General features: G+C 44.1%; 1 long non-coding RNA gene across 7 annotated transcripts in view; it reads left to right on the top strand.

The window, feature by feature from the left end:
• The window catches only part of LOC128326748 (uncharacterized), a 38144-nt gene extending 16125 nt beyond the window's left edge, over positions 1–22019 (top strand). For 2 of the 7 annotated variants that reach the window (XR_008308234.1, XR_008308240.1), the window contains one exon: positions 4445–5992. This is a non-coding gene — a long non-coding RNA (uncharacterized LOC128326748). Of the gene's footprint in view, positions 1–1606; positions 1742–3550; positions 3697–4444; positions 5993–20328 lie in introns of those variants that run through there. The other 5 variants (XR_008308237.1, XR_008308236.1, XR_008308238.1 and 2 more) reach the window with 5 other exon arrangements.
• The last annotated feature ends 2013 nt before the right edge of the window (positions 22020–24032 follow it).

The raw sequence follows: 24032 nt of genomic DNA, 5'->3' as shown, positions 1-24032 counted from the left end.
TCTAATGCTGTTTTTAAGGTGTTGAAATTAAACATTAGTGCTGATTTTGGAAATGAATTTAGTGCTATATTCTGACAGCTTCTCAGATGAGTTTGGATTCCATCCAGTGGTGCATTGAGGCCCAAAATCAGCCCGGACCTGAAGGGCTTGGGAGGTTCCCCTGCTGCCATGAGGCCTCCCCCTCCCTTAGTTCCCCCCCCTCAAAATAAAACCTCACCCCACCGGGTTGGCACTCCTAGAATGGAGATTTGAGCAGTTCCATGCACATCCTTAGAGTGCAGTGCCAAAGAACCAAAAGTAGCACTATAGTGTTACAGCTACTAGTTCTGACATATCATCAGATCGCAGTTGTTAGTGAGCATTTGTCAGCCAGATTTTAGTTCTGTAGTTTCAGCAGAGGGAGGGAACACTGTTTCTTTCTCATTCGTAGGGTTGCTGGGAGTAGTTTGTTAAACAGAGAGATAATAGAAGGGAAGTGGAGGGAAGGGAAGGGAAGGGAAGAGGAAATGGTTATTCGTTGCAGTGTGATATGGTAAAGTGAAGCAAGCTATCTAATAACCACAATGCCTCTGTAGCCTACAAAAACAGTTATATCTGCTTTTACCATTTGATTGTTTCTTAGCTCTCTAGGCACTCATTGCAAAAAATTGAGGGTCTGTTAGTTGTCTAGCGATATTGTTCCAACATGAGACAGCTGTGTCAGTTCCTGTTTGCCCTGCTTGCATTGCACTTCAGTCCTTCATGAGAAGCCTATATATGTTGTAGTTGTTATTTTCAGTCCACACTGTTGCATACAAGGGGAAAAAATGACCACTGGCTCAGGATTTGTTCCTACTGGACATTGTAATAGAACGTGTTCCTCTTTCTAAGTAAAAAAAGCTCACATTCTGCTAGTTAGAAGCTTTATTTTCACTTGATGTCCTTAAATGCACATTGTATTGTTTTGTAGAGAATACAGCAAAGCACCACAAAAACTCTGGTGGTATGTTCAGTGAAAGAATTCAGTTAGACAGTCGGGTAAAAAATGGCCAGTGTGGGCCCAGGATATCCTAGACTTACCTACTGCTGCCTGCCAAACAAAGCACTGAACACTCATTAAACACTATCTGGGAAGAAATTGAGTGTGGTTTGTATTTAACAAGCACCATGCTTTTATAAGGAAGTAATTCCCAACCCCACCACCCAAGCTGCTATATGTAGTGTACAACCTGTCACACTTGGCCAACTGAGGATAACAATGCTTCTGAAGAAGTGAGCTCTTTCTACAGAATCTTTTGCCACACTATGTCTGTTAGATTCAATGCTGTTCATATTTAGATTAACACGTTAACAAATGCATATACATCTGGGCTGTGAAACCTCCATATATATATATATATATATATATATATATATATATATATATATATATATATATAAAAAAATTCCTGTGAGTCCATACTAGTAAATCCCAGACTGTGCTGTGTGCGAAAAGCACACTGTTTCAGGAGAAATAGACACCCGAGTGCCTGAAGTTTGCCTCCACAGAGAGCTGCCTGTTGTGTTTCTGCTTGATTCTCTGCTCTGGCCTTGCTTGTGTGGGTAAAATTGTGCATGTCTTCATCAGGTGTGATGGACTCAACTGCCCTGCTGCAGAGAGGCATCACTATTACCTGCCCTCAGAAGAGCTTTGCCCAGACCAGCAGCTCACGCAGAAAGTCGAAATCGAGCTGACAGCATACTTTACTTTACTTTACCAAAGGTTTGGAAAATACAGATCTACACTGTATTTTACACTGTAAAATACAGGTCTAAAACTGATGCACGTGCTATTGACACAAGTGCTCACTGCACTCTTTAAATTAAGCAGGTTGATCCCCTTCTGCATTCTGTATTTGCATGTTTAAATGAATTTAGAACCATATAATGTATAACCATATCAATTCAGAGGTTGATAGGAAGCATGATCGCATGTAGTCTGAAAGATGAGCCAGCGGTTACATTGCTGGACTAGGACCGGGGAGACCCGAGTTCAAATCCCCATTCAGCCATGAGACTTGCTGGGTGACTCTGGGCCAGTCACTTCTTTCTCAGCCTAACCTACTTCACAAGAGTTGTTGTGAGGAGAAACTTAAGTATGTAGTACACCGCTCTAGGCTTGGAGGAAGAGCAGGATATAAAATGTAAAATAAATAAAATAAAATAAGAGAGCAGCCGCCCTTCTGGCCTCCCTAAATGGCACCTCTGCCAGCCATGTTCCAGTGCCACAGCTTTATCACATCCAACAATACTTTCTTGATTATCTGTTTAATCAACCCTATCCTAATTAAATGAAAGAAGTGAGCTAATTATAGCACTCGTACTGGATCTTTTGTGAATATCTTCCATCACTGCCTGTCATAAGCAGCTTTTTAAGTTTGCTGTCAGGACTGCCATGTTTTGCCTACATCATTTTATCTCTTTATCCTGTTAGCTTGTACAGCTGAGAGACCCAGGAAGAACTTGGGAACTGCTGTCATGCCTGTCAGCAAGGGTCAACTTCCTTCCCCTTGGGTTTGGGTTAAATCAAAACATGGCAGCCCTGACAGCAAACTTTAAAAGCTGCTTATGACAGGCAGTGATGGAAGATAGATACGACCAATCCAGTACGAGTGCTGTAATTAGCTCACTTCTTTCATTTCTGATTCTTTCGTCAGAAACTACATGTACCTGAAGCACTGAACAAAACCTAAACCTAACTGCAGTGGCTGCTAACTGACCTTAGCTAATTAATAATCTAACTTTTATCTGATTTAATTAAGTTAAGTTTACATATAACCAATATATCAATAATAGTCTTGAAGGTATCAAAGGAAGCCCACTGCAGTGCAACAAATAGAAAGTTCATTGTTGGAAAGAATGGGAATTCCTAATTTTATTTTTCATCCATTTGGAATTCTGGCATATCAAATATTTCCTATTAAAGCAACTCACAAGAAGGTAGCTTTAAAAACATTCAAATCCCATGATGGTTGTGGAAGTTTCAAATTTAAAATATGTCTTTACATTGACTTTAAATGGGCACTATCAGGTTCAATTGCTAGTTCTTTCTACTAAAAAGACAGCCATAGTGGTTTCCTACAAAGTAAAATGTATGCTAGCTTTTGGCTTAAAAACAAAGATCAAATATGGAATAGGAAGAAGAGTGTCAGTGTTCCTGAGCAGATGATGTGATGGTTCCACTCTCAGATTGACTGGGCTATTGAGATGCAATTAAAGAACTGGCTGATTACTATAGATAGTGTGTTAAAGCTTGTGGTCCTATTAAAACCATCATATATTTGGAATTAATTTGCTTTTGATCATATTGATGAGTGCATATATCTACCTGCATCTCATTGTAGGGGCCTCCTCCCTCCCCTAGTTTCAAGTTATTTATTCTGAAAGAAAAGCTTCTGTGATGTGTTTAGAAACAAGAACAGAAAATACCCTACCTTAAGGACTAAACATGAAAAATATAAGCATGTACTAAAGCATCCATGCATACAAATAGTAAATAATGTGAGACTGCATTGTCAAAACTTGCTTTCAGAAACATAGCTGGCTCCAAAATTGAGTGATTTATAAAATTTGAAGGCACTGCAGTCAATTATTATTGATTTAAGGAAGAAGAGGAGAAAATCTACACTTCTCACTGTATAAAAATCAAAAGACTTCAAAAACTGCCAAAGTTTGAAAGTAAGAAGGAATATTAACTGAAAACTCAAATAGTTCCCTAGGGAATTATGGCTTTGCTGATACAGACAGAGGTGAGGTAACATCATAGAGTTACAGATTTCTGAGGAACTATCATACAGATGTCATCAATATATTTTTAAGCCTACGAGTGATTACAGAGGCGTATTTCATGAATTTTATTCTGGTGCTCCAGTTTTGGCTCATTGATATGAGGACAAATTTTCTACCCATGTAAGTTCTTAGGTTTTTCTAGCCTTCAGTTGGGGCATCATATATTCCTTTAGAAATGGAATGTTGGATATCACCATATTTTGGGGCATTCCTAAGGCTACTTTACCACACCAAAACTGTGAGGGAAATTGCCCTTCCCTTCCCCAGAAAGCCCTCTGTGCCAGCTGAGAATATGTCTCTGAGGGCTGAACAAGGTATCCTGGAGAAGGGGAGGGCATCAACAATTTCCTGCTTACATGGTGCAGCCGTGCAGTTAGTTTGTGCATTTAGATTGCTCTTATTGCACTGCACCAGTGCTTCCTTGTTCTGAATGGCAGACAATAATAATAGTAATTTTATTATTTATTTATTTTTACATTCCGCTATTTCTACCAAGGAGCCCAGAGCGGGGTGCATAGTTATGTTTCTCCTCTCCTCACAACAACCCTGTTATGATAAATTTGTTTTTTAAACTTTAATTCACCCCCCTCCAAATTTATTTGCAATTCCTCTTTTCCATTTCTATTTCTGCCTATAGTAAAGAAAATCAGAGTGCACTTGGGTCCTGTGCCATGAATGTCCAGCAGCCCATGTATGTGAACAGTGATAATACAATAAGGAAATAGCCCGAGGATGATGAGATGGACCTGGGAGGGGAAATCAACTGTGGCAGAAAGAATGGAGTCAAACAGTGAGCCAGCCTCATTAGTGAAAGATGCAGAAAATACCAGAAGAAAGTAGAGGAGATCGAAGGAAAATGATCAATGTATGGAGAGTGACCAGGAGCAAAAAGAAAAAAAGCTTAGTTACCAATGGACTCAACTTTATAAAGCATCCCTAGCAGCAGCAGAAACGGCACATCCTTTCCTTTCCTACAGGTGGCCCTCGTTATTCATTGGGGGGTCTCATTCTTCCCTGTAGGCACAAATATGGAAACCACAAGTAACAAAACCTTGAGTCAAAGGGAATGTGGGGATTAGGTTTCTTGAGCTTTAAAAAGGTCCCCAAAAGCAAGAAATAGAGGGAATAAAGCATAGTACCTTGCTCTCCAGGCCGTCATCTCTCCAGAAAGGCCTGCAAAACCCAAAAATCCTCCAGATTTTAAAGATTTTTTTTTGGAAAATTCTTGGGTATTTTTTAAAAGACCCACAAAATGGCTCCATACTGCAAAACGGTGGCTGGAAATGGCATCAGATGTCATTTCCGGCCATCCAAGACCTGCAGATAGGCAAATATTACCTATTTTTTTAACCATGGATAAAGAAAATGGGTTCCTATGACCCAACTGAGGATATACACAACTGTGGGTGCCTGGAGCACAAATAATGAGGGCTACCTGTATTTGTTAGCAGCGGCTAACAAATCTTCACCATCTTCTCACTCCTCCACAGTGGGCCACTGTGTTAAACTGGATACTGGACCAGACAAGCCTTAGGCCTGATCCAGTGGTGCTGTTCTTGTGTTCTTATGTCAACAGCAGGTAGAGGACCAAGTTTGCCCACCCCTGTTCTAGAGCATTTGGTAGACTCCTCAGAAGTGGTATCACTTTGTGAAAAAATAAAGAAATAATGCTTGAGAATACCACTGCCCTTTTGGGGACTGTTCCCTAGCTAATGGAAGAGGAGAGGGGACAACTGTGTAAGATGGAGATGGGACATCATCTGCTCCTTCCACATAAGAATGTTGTTGAAGCAGGGGCTATACGCTCTTTCACAGAGGGGCCAGATCTGGTCACTTCACTATGCGCACACTTTTTTTTCTCACCACACATCCAAACTCTTTCCTACTCAGTGATAAAGACACAGGAGCCAAATACCCTAATTTCTGCTTACATCTCCCCAAAATGGTGTAGGTTCCCTAATGTACATAAATGATACCATTTGTAGAATAGAGTACTTTTGGTGACAGAATACTGTATAGTGATTATCTTGTAGAGAATATGATGGACAACATATTCTCTTGGTCATCTCAAATAGTGCTATTGGTTCTCTCATGAGAGAGATTCCTGAAGCAGCTGAACACTTTAATTAGATAATTCTGCTAATAAAGCCACAGGCAGTTATGAACACAATGCAGCAAAATAAGTAATAGCAACGAGTTTGTGAGAAGAGGGATCTTCTGCTCTCTGGAAAAAGAAACAAACAATTTACATTCAAGACACTGACCCATACGAGAGCACTTGCATGTTCATGTTGGTGCAGGGAGTCCAATTCCAGCCATGGTTAGTGGGGCACCAACACTGCATGTTCTCCAGCACACAGTAATATAACTAATCATTGTTATGCCTAGAATGAATGAAACAGAATGAATGAAATAGAGTTAGAATCTATTCAACTATTTTATTTCCAATCAATTTTGGGTATAAGAACCCCAGTTCAGAGCCAATAATTTGAGCAGTCCAATCCGAATACCAGAGATAAAGAACTTTGGTGAAGTATTCCCAATGGATCCTTTGGCTGTGTGGATCTCTGTCCCAGAGCTGTTTGAGCTCAGTTTGAAGCCTACTTTCGGAAGAGCAGAAGCAGATTCAGGAGGTGAGCAAGCTTTTCTAAACAGAACTGCATCAAGCCTCCCCCACCGTTTCAAACTTACTAACAGGAGAAGGAAACATTTTGAGAGGTTGGTATCTCTTAAAGTAATAGGTCGTAGTCTGTGTGTGTCTTATATGCCAGGGCTAGCATTTGTCAAGGCTAGCAAATAACTTGGCATCCAGGCAGAATCAGAGTCAGGCAGGCCGAAGTCACAGGCCGAAGTCAGGCCAGCAGGTACTGAAGGCAAGGCGTTATCAGAGTCAGGCAGGCCGAGGTCACACCAGAATCCAGCGGATACTGAGGGCAAGGCGTAATCAGAGTCAGGCAGGCCAAAGTCACACCGGATTCCAGCGGGTACTGAGGGCAAGGCGGAATCAGAGTCAGGCAGGCCGAAGTCACACCGGAATCTAACGGGTACTGAGGACAAGGCGGAATCAGAGTCAGGCAGGCCGAGGTCAAACCGGAATCCAGCGGGTACAGAGGGCAAGGCGTACTCAGAGTCAGGCAGGCCGAAGTCACACCGGAATCCAGCAGGTACTGAGGGCAGGGCGGAATCAGAGTCAGGAAGGCCTAAGTCACACCGGAATCCAGCGGGTACTGAGTGCAAGGCGTAATCAGAGTCAGGCAGGCCCAAGTCACACCGGAAATCAGCGGGTACTGAGCGCAATGTGTAATCCGAGTCAGGCAGGCCGAGGTCACACCGAAATCCAGAGGGTACTGAGGGAAGGCGGAATCACAGTCATGCAGGACGAAGTCACACGTAGTCCAGCGGGTACTGAGCGCAAGGTGTAATCAGAGTCAGGCAGGCTGAGGTCACACCGGAAATCAGTGGGTACTGAGCGCAATGTGTAATCCGAGTCAGGCAGGCCGAGGTCACACCGGAATCCAGAGGGTACTGAGGGAAGGTGGAATCAGAGTCAGGAAGGCCGAAGTCACACCAGAATCCAGCGGGTACTGAGGGCAAGGCTTGATCAGAGTCAGGCAGGCTGAAGTTACACCGGAATCCAGCAGGTACTGAGCACAAGGCGGAATCAGAGTCAGGCAGGCCCAGGTCACACCGGAAACCAGCTAATACTGAGGGCAGGGCGGAATCAGAGTCAGGCAGGCCGAAGTCACACCGGATGCGAAGTCACCCAGGGCAAGGCTCTAGATGGTTTCAAGGAACCTTGCCTGATGCTGTAGTCTCGGGCTTTGTTGAGGCTGTTCCAATGTTGTTTCCCTTAGTGACCCTTCGGAATCCAAGTCGATGGTAACAGTGACTCCGATGGCCTGATGTTGGTCGGCTGAATGTGGTCTTGGGGCATGGGGCCTTCAGATGACCTTGGGTGTCCTGGATCCTCTGAGATCTGCGGTGTAGATCCAGGTCCTCCTCCGAGGTCTCATCCAGAGGGGACAGCCAGGCCTGACTGTAGTGGATGTCCGCAAAGGACAAGTCATGGCAAGGAATAGAGCTAGGAAGAAGCAAGAGGTAGCGGGGGTGCTCCAGCAGCCAGGTGATGGTATTTGGGGGGGGGGGTCCCTTCCACTGCTGCTGTCTCACCTCTGAGGGGTTGCCGCCGGAAGATCAGCCGGTCTTCGTAAGGGCTGCCCCTGAATCCACAGCCCTTGGGAAAGGTTAGATGGTTCTTCCCAAGGGCGTGGATTTGGCCGGGAGTGTGGTGGCGTTGGTGTGGCCACGGAGCTGGAGACCATCGGTGGACGTCCCCAGTAGCAAGGGGGTGGCCCTATCTTGGGGGGCCCCAGCGCTTTGATTGTCAGCGCTGGCAATGGTTCGACTCTCCGCCGAGCCGATGGATCCTGCCATTTTGATGGCAGTGGCTTTGGCGGAGGTCTCCCCATTGGGGTCAGGGTCTTCTTCTCAGATGACGTGATCTGGGGAAGAGCCATCTCACTGGGCCAGCCAGAGAAATGGCTCTCCCCCAGGGAGAAGAAGCCCTGCCCGGCCCCACCAAGGTCCACAGCCCCCTTGCTCCTGGGGATAGATGTCAGTCCTCTTTCAGGGTCCACCGTGGTCTCCAGCAACCTTCTGGGGTGTCTCCCCTCCCCCAGGTGGGGAAGGGGTTTCACCCCAGAAGGCACACTCCCAGCCCGGGCATTGCCCAGACGAAGACCGGCTTGGGGGATCTTCCCCAGGAGGGCTGGTGGTCTGCCCTCCTGTGGCGGCTTCCCCTCGCTGCAGCTTGCTGCCTGGGGCTGGCTGGTGGATATTTTTGGATACTTCACCCTTTTCTTGGGTGATCCCGCCACAGGTGCTGGATCACCCAAGAAAAGGGTGCTTTTCTCAGAACCAGCCCCAGGCTGCTGCAGCAGGGGGGACAGCAGCAGCTTCCGGTCCCCCAAGTGGCTGCTGGAGCTGGTGGGCCTGCTCTTGTTTGCTCTTGCCTCTTCTGCCCCTGGAAGGAAAGAAAGAAAGAATTCTTGATTTCATTTTTAAATATTTTTTACACATTTTAAATACATTTTTGGTCAAAGGCAAGTCTCAGAGGTTTACATTGCTATTATACTAATGTTAACTTTGAATGATGTGGGGGACCCATCGCTCAGACTTCCCCAGGACTAGCTAGCCTTGGAGATTTTGATCTGGGGGAGGAACACCCAGAGACCCCTGACCTGCATATAGCCAGAGAGCCAGGCTTACAGGTTCCCGGGGAAAATACTACAACTGCTACCAACATTTATATACCACTTTTCAACCAAAGTTCTCAATACATAAATAAGATGTTTTTATTTTATTTTATAACCTATCCAACCCTAAGCAGCTTAGGCCCTGGGTATTTAGGAGAATGCCATGAGCCCCATTGCCCACTGAGATCATCTGGAGAGGTTCATCTGTAGTTGCCACCAGCTCATCTGGTGGCTACACACGGACAGGCCTTCTCTGTGGCTGCCTCGAGACTCCGGAATGCACTCCCTGCTGAAATAAGAGCCTCCCCATCTCAGACAAGTTTTTAAAAGTCCTGAAAGACTTATGTTTTCACCCAAGCTTTTTAACATTACTATGCTTTTAAATTGTTTTAAGGTTTTCATTTTTGTCTTAATTTGCTCTCTGTTGTAAATCACCCAGAGACAGAAGTTTGCGGCAGTCTACAAAGCTGGTAGGTCAATAGATAGATAATCTGGCTCAAGCTCCACAAAGCCAGGAAACTTAAACCTAAGGCTGATGCCTTAACAGATGTGCCATATGATCAGTAATGTTGTTGTGCAGTGTCATAGAAGATGCTAAAAACTGTAGTACTGCCAGAAGAGAGACAAACCAGTGATGAACCTCTTTTCCTCTGAGCTTGGGACAAGCTTGGGATGGTGCTGCCCTCCAGCCTTACTGGAGTGCACCATAAAACCTCTTTTCAGTTGAGTCAGCACTGTTTAAGCATGATGGCTAAGGTGCTTCATAAGGCTGTACAGGAGCAGGACAACATGGGGCATCTTCGCTGGTGCCTGCAGGCGGTAACAACGATCGGGCAAGGGGAGACAGTTGTCTGGGGGCCCCACTGCCTGGAGGGGCCCCCCAGAGGCACCTCACATGACTCCCCATTGCCCCCTGCCCAGCGCCAAGGCCCCTCAGCCACTTGCCCCGTTCGCCGTCTCTCCAGCTTGTTCTCCTGGCCGGCAATCCAGGCAGCAGACAAGCTGCAAAGAGCTCCTTTTCTCCCGCCTCTCAGCTGATCGGCGGGTGGGCGGGGCTTCCATGGAGGCCTCAGTGTAGGCCTCTGTGGAGCCTGAACTCCAGTAGGGCCCAAGCCAGCCAGGAAGGAGGAGGAGCCAGAGTGGCCACCACTGTTCTCTGCAGCAGAAGACCCCTTGCTGCCCTGCCCAGTCCAGCATTTGCCAGGTAGAGTGTGAACTCCTTTTTGTGGTTACCTTCCCCCCCCCCCGCCCCGGATATATAGGCATCTGCTTGCCATAGGGCTTTGATGGGGGGGGGGGACTGAGAAGTCTCTGAATATTTATTTTTAAACAGCTTGGAAAATTTGCTGGCTTAAAAAAAACTATCTAAAAAGTCCTATAAGTGGCTTGTTTCATGGCAGAAAATTACAAAAACTTCTGGAAGAAACAGTATTATATTTATTTTATTCATTCATTTATAAATGCACTTATGTTCAAGTTGTTTTGCAACCCAGAAGGTCTGAGTGAGAACTGTGAAGCATGTCTTGTGCTTTTATTTTATTTTATTTTTCTTGTGTGTGAACTGCTCCCCAATAACTTGCAGGGACTTCAGGGTAAATCTGGCCAACATGTGAATGCAGCACCTCCATTCCAGTGGAGATGTGTGTTAAAGGGCTTTAAAAGCCTCCTGTGAAAAACCTCCTGGAATCGAACTTGACTGAATTTGTTCAGAATTCTGGGAAAACAAACATAGGCTCACCCTGCATGGTTGAAAGTCTCCTTTGCTAATCTGCAGCAAGGGGGCCATTTTAATAATTCATCTTTCTAGTGTGTTCTAGGCATTAAAAGTAAAACAAATGTATAGTACTCAATGTGTATCACTATATATTGTGACGTGTGCATGTGTGTATTCAGTGAAATGTATTTCCAGGCAGCATACTTATTTTGGAATATCAGACTTAAATCCTTGGGGGCCTGGGGTGTGCGGAGGCCCTGGACTTTGAGTGGGGGGGGCATTTTAAAATCTCGTCTCTGGGCCCACTCCAACCTTGCTACGCCCCTGGGTGCCCGGCTTTCCATCCTCCCCATCTTGATTTGGGTCTTGAAGACCAAAGATTGGTGACAGAGGGCAAGTTGGAAGTGAGCATCATTTTTGAAATTAGATAACATCATTACTGATCATGTGGCATGTCTGTTAAAGTTTCAATTTCCCGGTTTGTGGAGCTTGAGTCAGGTTAAGACAGCTTTAACTTTGGCAGATTTTTTTTCTACCTTGTAATGTCCATGGTTTGTGAAAAGGAAATTTATGGTTGTGTTTCTGTGCAAGTGTGTTTGCATTTGTGTTAATCTGAGCTTGTATGTGGAAGGGCTTTTGTTTTTCTGTGTTTGTGCTTGTGTTGCATACGTGTGTGCTATTGATGAAATTGCTTCGAGGGTGATTGGCCTGCATCCCCTAGTTCAGGCGAATGTGGGGAATTTAGCTCAAAAGGGGAAACAGTTCCAATCAGCCTTAATTTGTGCAAGCGTATGAACTCAAGAAAACTGGCTTGAGAGAAAGGTTTGAATTAAATCAAAAAGGAGTTTATTAGAAATAAAATCAGACTAAATTACTATGCAGCCCTAGTCTAAAGGCACTACAGAAATGCTAAGAAACAGACTATTGTAAGGCACATTTCGCTTAAAGTTCAAAATCATGTGTAAATTCCCAGGTGGCCTAGAGAAGTACTTTAAGATTACAGGGGCAAGATTACAGAAATAAGAGAAAGGGATAGATTCAGCCCTGAAGGAGCCGGGCAAGAGGCTATATGCTCTCCCAGTGGCTATTCGCTCCTCAGTCTCCATCACAGCTTTTAGAAAGAGTGTAAAATCTTGGCTTTTTGCCCAGGCATTTATTTGATTCTCTGCTGCTGCTCTTTGTACTCTGTATTGCTTTGATGCTTTTGTTTTTAATTTTTTAATCAGATTTGTTTACTATTTTTCACTTAATATTTTAATTGTGTCTTTTTTACCATCTTGCGTTTAAATTTTTGCTGTAAACCACCTTGGGATTGTTTTAATGAAAGGCGGTATATAAATGTAACAATGAATGAATGAATGAATGAATGAATGAATAAATAAATAAATAAATATCACCTGTCCGGTACACCAAGGTGGGTCCGGAGTGAGAGGCACTGAGATGTTTCACAGTGGGAGTCCCAGGTGTAATAATACACGAGGAAGCACACTGGGTCATGCAGTTAGGGATACTTCTATCCCGAAATGTGCCTTGAGGACACATTTCTTTTGTTTTGCTCTGCTGAATAGGGGAGCCCAGACAACTTTTTTTTTTTTTTTTTGGAAAGCATTGTGTCTTAGCCACTGTTCCCTCTAAGGCATGTGCGTTTGTACACACTGATATGTTTTTTGATCCCCACTCAGTTAATTTTACATCCCGCTCAGGTTTAATCAGGAAGGTCCCACTCTGAATGTCTGTGTGTACGCATTGCCTTGATACTGCCACCCAGAACAAAATTCATTCCACACACAGATGAAAAAAATTAGAGAGAACACTGGTCTTAGTCCTTCCTGGGTAGGAATGTGTGTGAATCGCCTATGGCATTCAAGGCTGTCTTATCTGTCTTCTCTTCCCAGGCTGATGGCCAGGTATTGTCTCTCTTTGAGAGAGGAAGGGGGGAGTTTAGATTTCATTCCAAGACTGAAATGATCTTAGATGCCAGACACTTGCAGTAGCTAGTTCTGGGAATCTGCTTAGCTGGGCACCCCTCATAGAGAGTGTGAAGCTTTCCAATTTGTTGGGCTTGTAGTCAAATCTAGGGGCGACCAGTCCACTGCCGACTAAGTGACTTGTCCCCATGTATAACATAGACTGGGAGCTCACATAGACTGAGAGCTCATATAGACTGGGAGCACCTGAGCATAGCCAAAGTGCAGTCTCCAAATCTGGAAATGCAGTTGCAACCAGGGAGGCTTCTGGGAGCAGGCAATATAAGCTCAGCTGGTAACATATTCCTCCCGTTGACGGCCCAATACTTTGGAGGCATCCACTCTAGAGATAGAGTTCTGTGAACATTTTGAGAGTGCTCTTTAAGGTACTGCTAATAAGCTGGTGAAGCCAATTACTATCAGAATCTCTTTATACGCATCTGTTCACTCTCTAACAGGTGCTTAAGGTACCTGTGCATTCCTAGTCCTATAGGTGAGTATGAGTGAAGTCAGTGTGGGTGAGGTTGGTGTAAAGGTGGGTAAAATAGCATCAAAGCAGAAAAGTTAGTAAAGGAGTAGGCACATCTCACTTTCCAGCAAGAGATAGGCGTTTTTAACCTTTGATGAACCATACTAACATCAAAAACTAACCAAATACTTATATGTAGTTCAAATGAATATATGAGTTAACTAATAAATACTAAACATTTCTAATCATTACTACTGATATCCAAGTACTAGAGCAATTATTTGCAGGCAAAGAGGCACCTTTTACTGTGGTGATTCTCTTTATTTAGCAGGGGGAGAGAAACTGGCGCTGTACACCCCCAGCACAGTACTTATAGTGACTGTTGCTGGTGTCTATCTTGTGTTTCTTTTTAGAATGTGAGCCCTTTGGGGATAGGAATCCATCTTATTTATTTATTATTTCTCTGTGTAAACTGCCCTGAGCCATTTTTGGAAGGGCGGTATAGAAATCGTATTATTATTATTATTATTATTATTAATAAATAAACAATCAAAAAGTGGCAAGTACCATACATTAAACTATAGCTGTGACTAAAAGCAATTAGTTTATAAAACTAAAAAATATGGTTAGACTATGCAGACATAACAATTGATTACTAATCAATAATAATCTAAAGCTAAATTCTACAACTTTTATAAGTAATACAGGAATAAAGATACAAAGCAATTGAAAAGCAACTGGCTAGCCAATGCAGCCAGGAAAAACAAGTAATGTAAACACATATATAAAAAAGTGGGTTGGTGAGCTAGGCAAAAAGGTAGCTAACACTGATTGGCCATGGTTGGGGAACTCTAGTGGCAGAGAGTTCCAAATGTCAGAGCAGATTTGGGAAATAGTTCAAGCAAGTGTTACGTGAGGGGCTGTCAAAAGGGGCAAAACAAAATGGCTTGTGGGTATCTCTGGAGTGGTGGCTGAATAGCAAACAGTCCATCTGAGGCTTCCATTTCACAACTTAGCTAAATAAGAAGCCATGTTACGGCACCAAACCCTGTTCGGACATCCCTCCGTTCATGGCAACATGGACTGTCGGAGAACCAGGGGTGAAATCCAGCTTTAAGAGCTTTTTCTGGAGGCCTTGACAATTGGCTAATGCTGAATTCCTGCTTTGGCCACATGAGGGCAGTGCTGGCACTCTGTACGTGCACCAGAACTATTTGGTGTTTTTTTAAAATCAGAGATAGAGGCTTGGCGGGATGCCTCTGCAGTTCTGGGGTACATGCAATGTTTTTTAGGGGCTGGATAAGGGCCTTCAATGAGAAGGGACCTTCTTCCTTTTCCTAAGCCAATTTCAGTTTTACTCTTGGCCCAGACTGCTGGCACAGCTTGCTGCCAGAGATCTGTGGCTGCTTCTGGGAGGGAGAGGGGAGCGACCGCTTTAAGGGCTGCGAACCTGTGGACGACTGAAATGACAGAAGGGAGATCTACTCCTTGCCACAAAAGAATAGACCCTTTGCCAGGTCACTTGTGAGCATTTGGGCACGAAGAAAGGGAATCCCCCAAATTCCTTCCTCGCTGCCATCATGAGCTGCGCATTCTAAGGTACACTGCAACTTAGAAGCTGTGAGGGGAGCATCTTTGATGGTGGGGGCTTTCAGTGCCTCACTTGCCTAGCCACTAAGCTTCACGGAGCATGAGGTGGGCTTGCCACCAGTCGTCCAGGTGGGGGCAGGGCAGCTCCTGCATCAAGGATGAGTCGGGCTAGGTTTTCAGGCTTCCCTGCTTTAGCATCCAGATTAGGTCTTCCCCACTGATCATAGCTAATGATAGCCATGACCTGTGTTTTGGCTGGGAGAGGGGGTTTTATGGAGGCAAGAGGCAGCTGTGAAGGCACAAACTCCTCAGCTTCTGGATTAAGGAGATTTAAATGGACCAAGTGTGTAGGTAAAACTGCTGGGACGCTGGCTATAGCGCCCCTGCTAACTTGGGAAAGAGGCACCTTTTAACGTGGTGATTCTCTTTATTTAGCAGGGGGAGAGTAACTGGCCCTATCCACCCCCAGCACAGTACCTCCAGTGACTGTTGCTGGTGTCTATCTTGTGTTTCTGTTTAGATTGTGAGCCCTTTGGGGACAGGGAGCCATCTTATTTTTTTGTTATTTCTCTGTGTAAACCACCCTGAGCCATTTTTGGAAGGGCGGTATAGAAATTGAATAAATAATCATAAATCATCATAATATGTGACTATAGACCACAGGCACTACTGGGGTAGCCTCTGGGACCGTTTACGTCTACTTGGTTGCTAGGTACTTCCTCCACTCCTGCTGGCAAGGCCGGATCTATTGTCACCACAGGATGCAACAATGTGTCCCCTGTAGCAGTGCCTCTGTTGGCACAGCACCCTGGTACATGACCAATACAAGAGGGAGAGGGCAAAAGTTAGACTGGACTGTGAGTTGCTTTTGCTAGGGGCCTCCTTCCCTGGGCAAAGGAGGAGGGGTTGGATTGGGGAGGGGTGAAGGGGAAACTGGAGGCTCAAATGCCAAGAGAGACCCAGGCTTGGCCTCTAGCTGACTAGAGATTGCTATTTTACTCACACGCTCACTGCTAGCAGTGAGGTGGGTCTGTTCCAGAAGGTATGGAGCAGCACGCTTATTCACATCCCTTTCTCTCTCTGAGTTACATAATTAAGCAGCTGACTGTATCAAGTTTCTAAAAGTTGGGTGTAAGTTTTAGACACTGTAAACTTTTCTTTAAAGGCACTATTTTCACTAGTTAAAAGGTGTCTAACAGTTTCTCGTTCCTGAACACGATTGCTCAGATATGTGATTCGGTAAGTTCCTTGCCAATGTGAACAGATACTTCAAGAACAGCACTAAGGGCATCTCTTTCTTTGATACAGGCATTTATAAGTTCAGAATTTTGCATCAAACATTTCCTTTCATGCCACAGTACATTAATCAATTCTTAAATTCTCACAGTACATTAATCAATTCTCAACATTAATTCTTAACTAGCAATAGCAATAGCAATAGCACTTACATTTATATACCGCTTTATAGCCGGAGCTCTCTAAGCGGTTTACAATGATTTAGCATATTGCCCCCAACATTCTGGGTACTCATTTTACCGACCTCGGAAGGATGGAAGGCTGAGTCAACCTTGAGCCCCTGGTCAGGATCGAACTTGTAACCTTCTGGTTACAGGGCGGCAGTTTTACCACTGCGCCACCAGGGGCTCACTAACTAACAAAAAGACTGCTATAAGAATTAAAGTGAAGACCACCAGCACAAAAATACAAACCAACAAGACCAGTTTTCCCCCATAAATACACAACATTCTCAAAAATATACTGTATTTGCACATGTTTGTGTGTGTATGCTTGTGTTCAATATCCATGTGTTCATGCTTCTGTGTGCATATATCTGTTTGTGCGGCATGTGTTTATGAATGTGCTTATTGTGTGCACATTCATTATACCTCTGTGAGTGTTTTTCTGCATTTGTTTGTTGTGTGCATGTGTTTTTGAATTTGCACATCTCTGTGTTATGCGTGTGTTTCTCTCTTTCTGCATTAATGTATGGCAAGCATTTGCGTGACTCTGTGTGTGTAGGCTGCTGCATATGTTTTTGTATTGTGTCTGTGTGCATTTGTGCTTTGCATCTGTGTTTGTCTTTCTTCATTTCTGTTGCATTTGTATTTGTCCCACAAATTACATCTAGCATCCTGGGCTTCCATTCAAACCCTGAAGAGATGTCAAATGGTCAGCTAGATTTAAACATGATTCATGGGATTTGGGGACAGGTTTCCCCTTCTGAAAGTCAAGATGGTTTGATGGATTGTAGGGACAGCTCAGACCCCATCAGTATATATACATATATATGTGAAGTTGGGGGGGGGGATTTCCCCAATATACATAGCTTTACATTTGCTAACACTGTACCGGATTTGCCATTTTGTCACACACTCACACAGTTTGGAGAGATCCCTTTGGAGCTCCTCACAATTTGTTTTGGATTTCACTACCCTAAATAGTTTAGTTGCATCTGTGTTTGTGAGTTTGTGCATTTGTGTGTTTGTTTATGTGTGTTTCTGCATTTATGTTGCTGTTCTGTATTTTGTGCATGCAATTTGGGTTGCATGTGTGCCTTTCTGTTGTGTGTGTTTGTGCCGTGTGTGTACTTTTGTGTGGTTCTGAATACAAATACAACAAATATTTACAGATCACTTTTCAACAAAAGTTCCCAAAGTGGTTTACATAGATATAAATAAATAAATAAAATGGCTCCCTGTCCCCAAAAGGGCTCACAATCTAAAAAAGAAACATAAGATAGACACCAGCAACGGCCACTGGAGGGATGCTGTGCTGAGGATGGATAGGTAGTAAATAGGCTAAATGTCGCTGAAATTGCCTCAGTGTTTTTTAAAATAGAGAATAGGTGTAGGAAAAGTAGCCCAGCCCATTGAAGCCCAGAAGACCTTCTTAGAGCAGAAGTCAAGGGCAGTTTTCCTGTCAGCATCCTGACTGGGGGGGGAGGGGCGGCAGCCGGGCAGTGTGAGGTAATTCTGAAGCAGCCACTCTCGGCCTGACGGACAAGAGAGGATGGGGAGGCGGAAGGAAAGGATGCTACAGAAATAACCCCACACACGGCTTCTTCCTCACATTGCTCTAAAGAGCCATTGGCTTTCCCAATATGTCTCCCCTCTCCCCCGCCTCCCTAAAGGTTCACCTTCCATCATTAAAGAGACAGACACTGCGCCTGCAACAGAATCTAATTAAACCTCATCAAGCAGATCACACACGTTTTGTTTCAAGTTATTAGTTCAACAGTTGTCATGTTTATAAACAATAGAATTTTGAAGGTTACAATGGCAGGACCTTTTTTTTTTTTTTTGCCACTCGCCTGAACTACCATGCCCATTTAATCTAATGGTATAAGTTCTTACCTGCCATGATGAGACACAAACTCTGAATTATAAACACTAAAATGCTCAAAGAGATAAACTTTAGGAGACACACTCCCAAACTGCTCTCAGCTGTGATACCAGTCGAGAAATGGACAACTGAATAGCGATGATGCCAAAAAATGGGTTGTGGTCCTATGGCAACCTCAACCTGCAGATTGTGATGTAGGGGCCATAAGATGACACCATGACAGAAAGCTGCAGAGCAGAGCAGGAGCCACAACTCACAAAAGAGTTTGTGAAAGGAAACTCAGTTCATGCAGTCTGGTAGACAACCAATCTTCATAGGCTCCCTACCATCCATCAAACCATCTTGACTTTCAGAAGGGGAAACCTGTCCCCAAATCCCAAGTACCATGTTCAAATCTAGCTGGCCATTTGACATCTCTTCAGTGTTTGAATGGAAGCCCTAGTTGCTAGGCTTTCAGGCTTCATAATTGAGCATAAGAACAGCCCTGCTGGATCAGGCCCAAGGCCCATCTAGTCCAGCATCCTGTTTCACACAGTGGCCCACCAGTTGCCGCTGGAAGCCACAGGCAGGAGTTGAGGGCATGCCCTCTCTTCTGCTGTTACTCCCCTGCAACTGGTACTCAATTGCCAGCACTGTATCTCATTAGTGAGAGCCAACCACTGTTGAATGGAAGGCTCAAGCTCTTGCAGGATCTAGGAGCCTGTGGTCCTCTTACTATTATGCCTGGCACCTTTTTATTCCTGTGTTGCAGGAAGTGGGAGGGCACTCATAAGAGCAGTGGTGCAATACATTACCCAAGAAGCCGTGAAGTCCTGGGTTCAAATCATACTTTTGCTATCGGCTCAGTTAATGACCTATGGTAAGCTACTCCCTCACTCTCAGCCCCATCCACAATATTTATTTATTTATTTGTTTGTTTGTTTGTTTGTTTATTTATTTACTTGATTGATTGATTGATTGATTGATTGATTGATTTCTATACCACCCCTCCAAAAATAGCTCAGGGTGGTTTACACAGAAAAATAATAAATATATAAGATAAGAGAGATCCCTGTCCCCAAAGGGCTCACAATCTTAAAAGAAACGTAAGATGGACACCAGCCACTGGAGGTACTCTGCTGGGGGTAGATTGGGCCAATATGGTAGTCAGAATTCCAGCCTACCTTTCAGGACTGTGGGAGGAGAGCTGGTCTTGTGGTAGCAAGCATGATTTGTCCCCTTAGTTAAGCAGGGTCTGCATATGAATGTGAGACTACATGTGAACTCTGTAAGATATTCCCCTTAGGGGATGGAGCTGCTCTGGGAAGAGCAAATAGGTTCTAGCATCTTCAGGATAGGGCTGAGAGAGAGTCCTGCCTGCAACCTTGGAGACGCCGCTGCCAGTCTGTGTGTAGACAATATTGAGCTAGATAGACCAATGGTCTGACTCAGTATATGGCAGCTTCCTATGTTCCTATGACTGTTGTAAGGATTACCACAAGGCAGTCTGCGTGAAATGTTTTAAATGCCCTAAAATGCCCCCACTGTATAACAGCAAGTATTATTATTTAGTACACTTATATCTGACCTTTTCATGTGCCGGCACTCAGTGCTAGGTTCTCATGCAGGGCATAGCTTGAGCGAGGTTCCTGCACCATCTGTCTTCAGACCCTCCTTTCCTATTCTTGATGTATCCTCAGTTTGTATCTCTCCAGGCTGCAGACTGCAGGTGAGGGCTCGCGAGATGGATGCCTCCTCCAACATTCCCTTCAAACCTGGCCAGACCTGGTGCTGCCTTCGAGGCCAATCCCGGCACCCTTTTACCCAGGTACAGGGACATGTGTGTGTTCAGGCTGCAATCAGCCTGAGCAGACACAGAGCTGGTTGCCTAGAGCACCTGGCTTGAGGGGAAATCTCTCAGTGCACCACACTCCCCACACAGTGCATATAGGGATACCTGGAGGCCGGGCTTCATTTTCCTGACCTCCAGAGATCCACGCCACTGAGGGCAGCATGCATCGTTTGAGCAGAGTTTCTTGACGTAACAGTGCATTCAGCAATTACATAGCATAGGTAGGCATCCCCCATTGTTGGCAATGTCTCTCTTATTCCTGATTAAGAGATCAGTTCTACAGGTCCTATACTTCACATTGATGAAAGGGATAGCCACATCTAATGGGAATGTTTGTATTTATCTGGTTGCAGATCCTACAGCAAAACTGGCAGAAGGCAAGCAAAGACTCCCATTGACAAGAAAGAAGAAGAGTCAGGGATCCAGATGGGGAGACATCCGTCACATTCTTGGACAGACTCTGAATGCCAAGCATAGTCACATTGAACAGAGTGATACTTTTGATCTTCAGAATACAAGGCCAGCCCTGCTGAACCATTTTTTTTGGGGGGGGGGGCACTCACCTCAACTAGAGAGGTACTACCATGCTCCTTTAATCTAATGGCACAATTTCTCACCTGCCATGGTGGGTCTGGTCGTTAGCTGCTCTGAATTCTAATTTTGCTGTTCTCAGCCCTAAAGGAGAGCTGAGATATCTCTCTCCGGAAAGACAAACTCCCACTGAGATACAGTTGATTACAAAAGGGACTAGGTCCCACTCTGCTCACTGATCTGGCATCAGTTGAGAAATAGACAACTGAATAGCGATGAGGCAAAAAATCACCACAAAATAAAAAGTGTAAACATGTATACTTCACAGTTCCACCAATAGGTAGTCCCCATTCTTAACCAGCAAACCAAACATAAAATATGAAAAAACTCATCTCCCTGCTGGCTGCCAAACTATTGCTGGCTGCAGTGGTTTCACAAAAGGCTGGCGAATGTACTCATTCAGCACATGTATATGTTTGTTTGTTTGTTGAATACATTTATATACCGTCCCATACAAAACGTCCCTGGGAGGTTCACAATATAAAACATTCCTTCACAAATGATGCAGCAAATGTGCCAAGCAAGCCTATACTGTACAAGTTTATCTGCAATGCAGGCAGGAGAAATGCAGCCTACTTATACACATTACAGAGGGCACATGGTAAGGACAGATATTAGCATGAGGTTTTTCACAAAGGACTTTTAAAGCCCTTTAACTCGCATCTTCTCTGGCCAGATTTACCCCGAAGTCCCTGCAAGTTATCGGGAGCAGTCAATGCACAATATGGATTTTTCACTGCACGTTAGAGTGTAGCCCAATTTACATCTGAGGTTAAATAAACAAAAATCCACTCTTTATGTAGGGTTTTGGGGACAACAAGTTTGCAGTTGGTAATGAAGCACCCTCCGTGTTATGGGTGATCAGAGGGAGGAGCTTGTGGAGTGGGAGAAAAGTAACACAATGAAAAGAAAGATATCACCACTTCCTATGCAAAAACACTGTTTTTACTGCAATAACACTAATCACAACATCAAAATTAGTGCTTAGTGGAATGACTGTTCCTTTTAATCCCCTCCCTTTGCTGCTGGAGCCTGAAGTGGGAGGGGACAAACCCCCAAACCAATGATCCAGCAGCGGGGAAATCCCCCAATACAGAGTGTTCCTCGTGTAGTGCATTGTGGGATTTCTGGAGGCCAGGCTGCATTTCCCTGGCCTCCAGATCTCCTGTGCCACTACCAGAGTGCTGCTCATGTGGGCGCACAAGTGGTGCTGCCAATAAGACAACGAAGATCATCTGGGGGAAAGTTAGATGAGATCCTGCCTTTCCCACCACCCTCCCTGGCAATTAGATAATGTGAATGAGCTTAATATATGTATGCAAATATGGCTAGTTTGAACATGAAAAAGAATTGATGCATGCAGCACCCCCAATTTCTACTTTAGTTACTCTAAAGCAATAATTAAAAGTTGTAAAATGTGCCAGGATCAAATACATTCCAACATTTCACATCATCACTGCTTGAGTGCCTGTTCTATTACTCTGTACTGTTTTATTTCCCAGTAGCCTTTCTGCACTGGCTTTTGAAGAAGTTTAAGTGCATTGATTCTAGTAGAGCAACTGTGCTACCACCATGGCTAGAGTGTTGGACTATGGCTGGAAAACACTATGCTGACACACTCACTCACTTTCTCTCAGTCTAAGCTGCTTCCTAGGGTTGTTGTGAAGATAAAATGGGAAGGGAGGGAGACAGCCACCCTGAATCCCTTGGAGTAGGATACAAATGTAAGATTTTATATATATATATATATAATTTATTTTTTACAATAACACCCCAGTTGCCACACTTGTGTTTGTGGGGAGATTAGATTTAAATTTTAAAAACGTTTAATTTCCTATGGCAGTTTTCTTCATTGTAAGGTCTGGGGTGCAGTGGCGGCCCCCGTCAACCCTAAGTGAGGCTCCCTGACTCTTTTTTATTATTATTGGACCTGTCTGACGCTTTGGCCAGATCATTTCACCCCTTCTAATTAACAGTTTTATTCCATTCTAACCCCCATGTTATAACAAAATAATTACATCAGAAATGGGGGTGGGGGAGAGAAGAGGAGGATGAAGGGGTTAATACAGTTATTGATTTGAAATAGAGGAAATTATGCAAATAACTCTAAACAATCCTTTCATATTCTGATATGGGGACCCCTTTCAGCATATGATGACAAGTTGTCAGTTCAAAAGCTGCCAGATTAGTGAGGTCTTCTATCCATTGATAAACTGAAGGGTTGAAACAACCTTTCCAGCACTGTAAAATAATACACCTGGTGACAAGTAGTGCACAGTAGAGGCATGATCTGCTACCCCAGACATGTGGTAAATAAGGATTATTCTGTCACAAAATTTAAAACTGGAATCCAAAACTAGGTTGATGCGGTCAATCACGTCTTGGCAACAGGGAGCTATTACACTGAAACTCCATATCATATGAATTAGGGAGCCCTCAGCAACACCACAGCGGCGACATAAGGGAGAAGCAGTGATACATTTATGGAATAAGCGTTCAGGTGTCCAGTAGGTACAGAATATCAATTTTTGCTGGATAAGCCCCAATTTAAGATCTAGGGTAGAAGATATATGCTTGCTAGAGCATTGATCCACTGTGCTGGAAGGATCTGGGTTTCCAGTTCGTCATTCCATTTAGCATGTAGGAGTGATACATCATATTTATTGTGGTATATGTACCAGCGGTATAATGATAAGTTGGGTTTAGGCAGATTAGCAATGCAAATGATGTGTTCTAAAACTCCAGATAGTTCAGAATCACCTAGAGCAGAGAACCCAAATCTGGAAGTTATAGCATGGTTCAGCTGCAGTTATTGACATTGATCTGTCAGGGACAGATCAGACTGTATGTGCAACTGTTCAAAAGGCAGGAAGTTGTGACTGGTGTCTAAAATTTGGTCAAGAGTTAAAATATTATCTCTGGCCCAGTTATTTCACATAAACATATTACTTTGATTTCAGGGTTACTTTGATTTCAGGGTTGTACCAAAGGGTCATTTTGTCATGGGTGTAAGGCTCAGAGCCATTGTGACAGCACAAAGCATGCCAGGCTTGTCTCAAAGCCTTGATGGTAGGAGGAGAGGTACCTCCAGTCTGTGAAAATGTTGAGCCCAACAAAAGAAAGCTCAAGGGTGGACCATGCTGGAGGGTTGGGAAGATCATGTTTTAATTTAAAGACCTGACTAAGCAAGTATGTTCCATGATATTAAATGATATCTGGAAAATTCACATATATCCCCCCCCACACACACACACACTTGGTAATTGTAATTTATGAAGAGAAAATCTGAGATTGTCTTTATGCCAGATAAACTGGTGGGAAAGTTTGAGAAAGTTGCTAAACGAGCTTCTAGGAATGAATAAGGGCAGGCCCCTTAATACAGTATACAGTTGGAGCCGTACCTGCGGCAGGCCATGGCAAATGTAACCCTGACTCTGTACTGGAGGACTGCCTGGACATCAACTAT

Source organism: Hemicordylus capensis, chromosome 5 (assembly GCF_027244095.1).
Source record: "Hemicordylus capensis ecotype Gifberg chromosome 5, rHemCap1.1.pri, whole genome shotgun sequence".
NCBI classification, from domain to species: domain Eukaryota; kingdom Metazoa; phylum Chordata; class Lepidosauria; order Squamata; family Cordylidae; genus Hemicordylus; species Hemicordylus capensis.
Note: the sequence above shows the minus strand (reverse complement) of the source record. Positions and strands in the feature narration are given on the sequence as shown.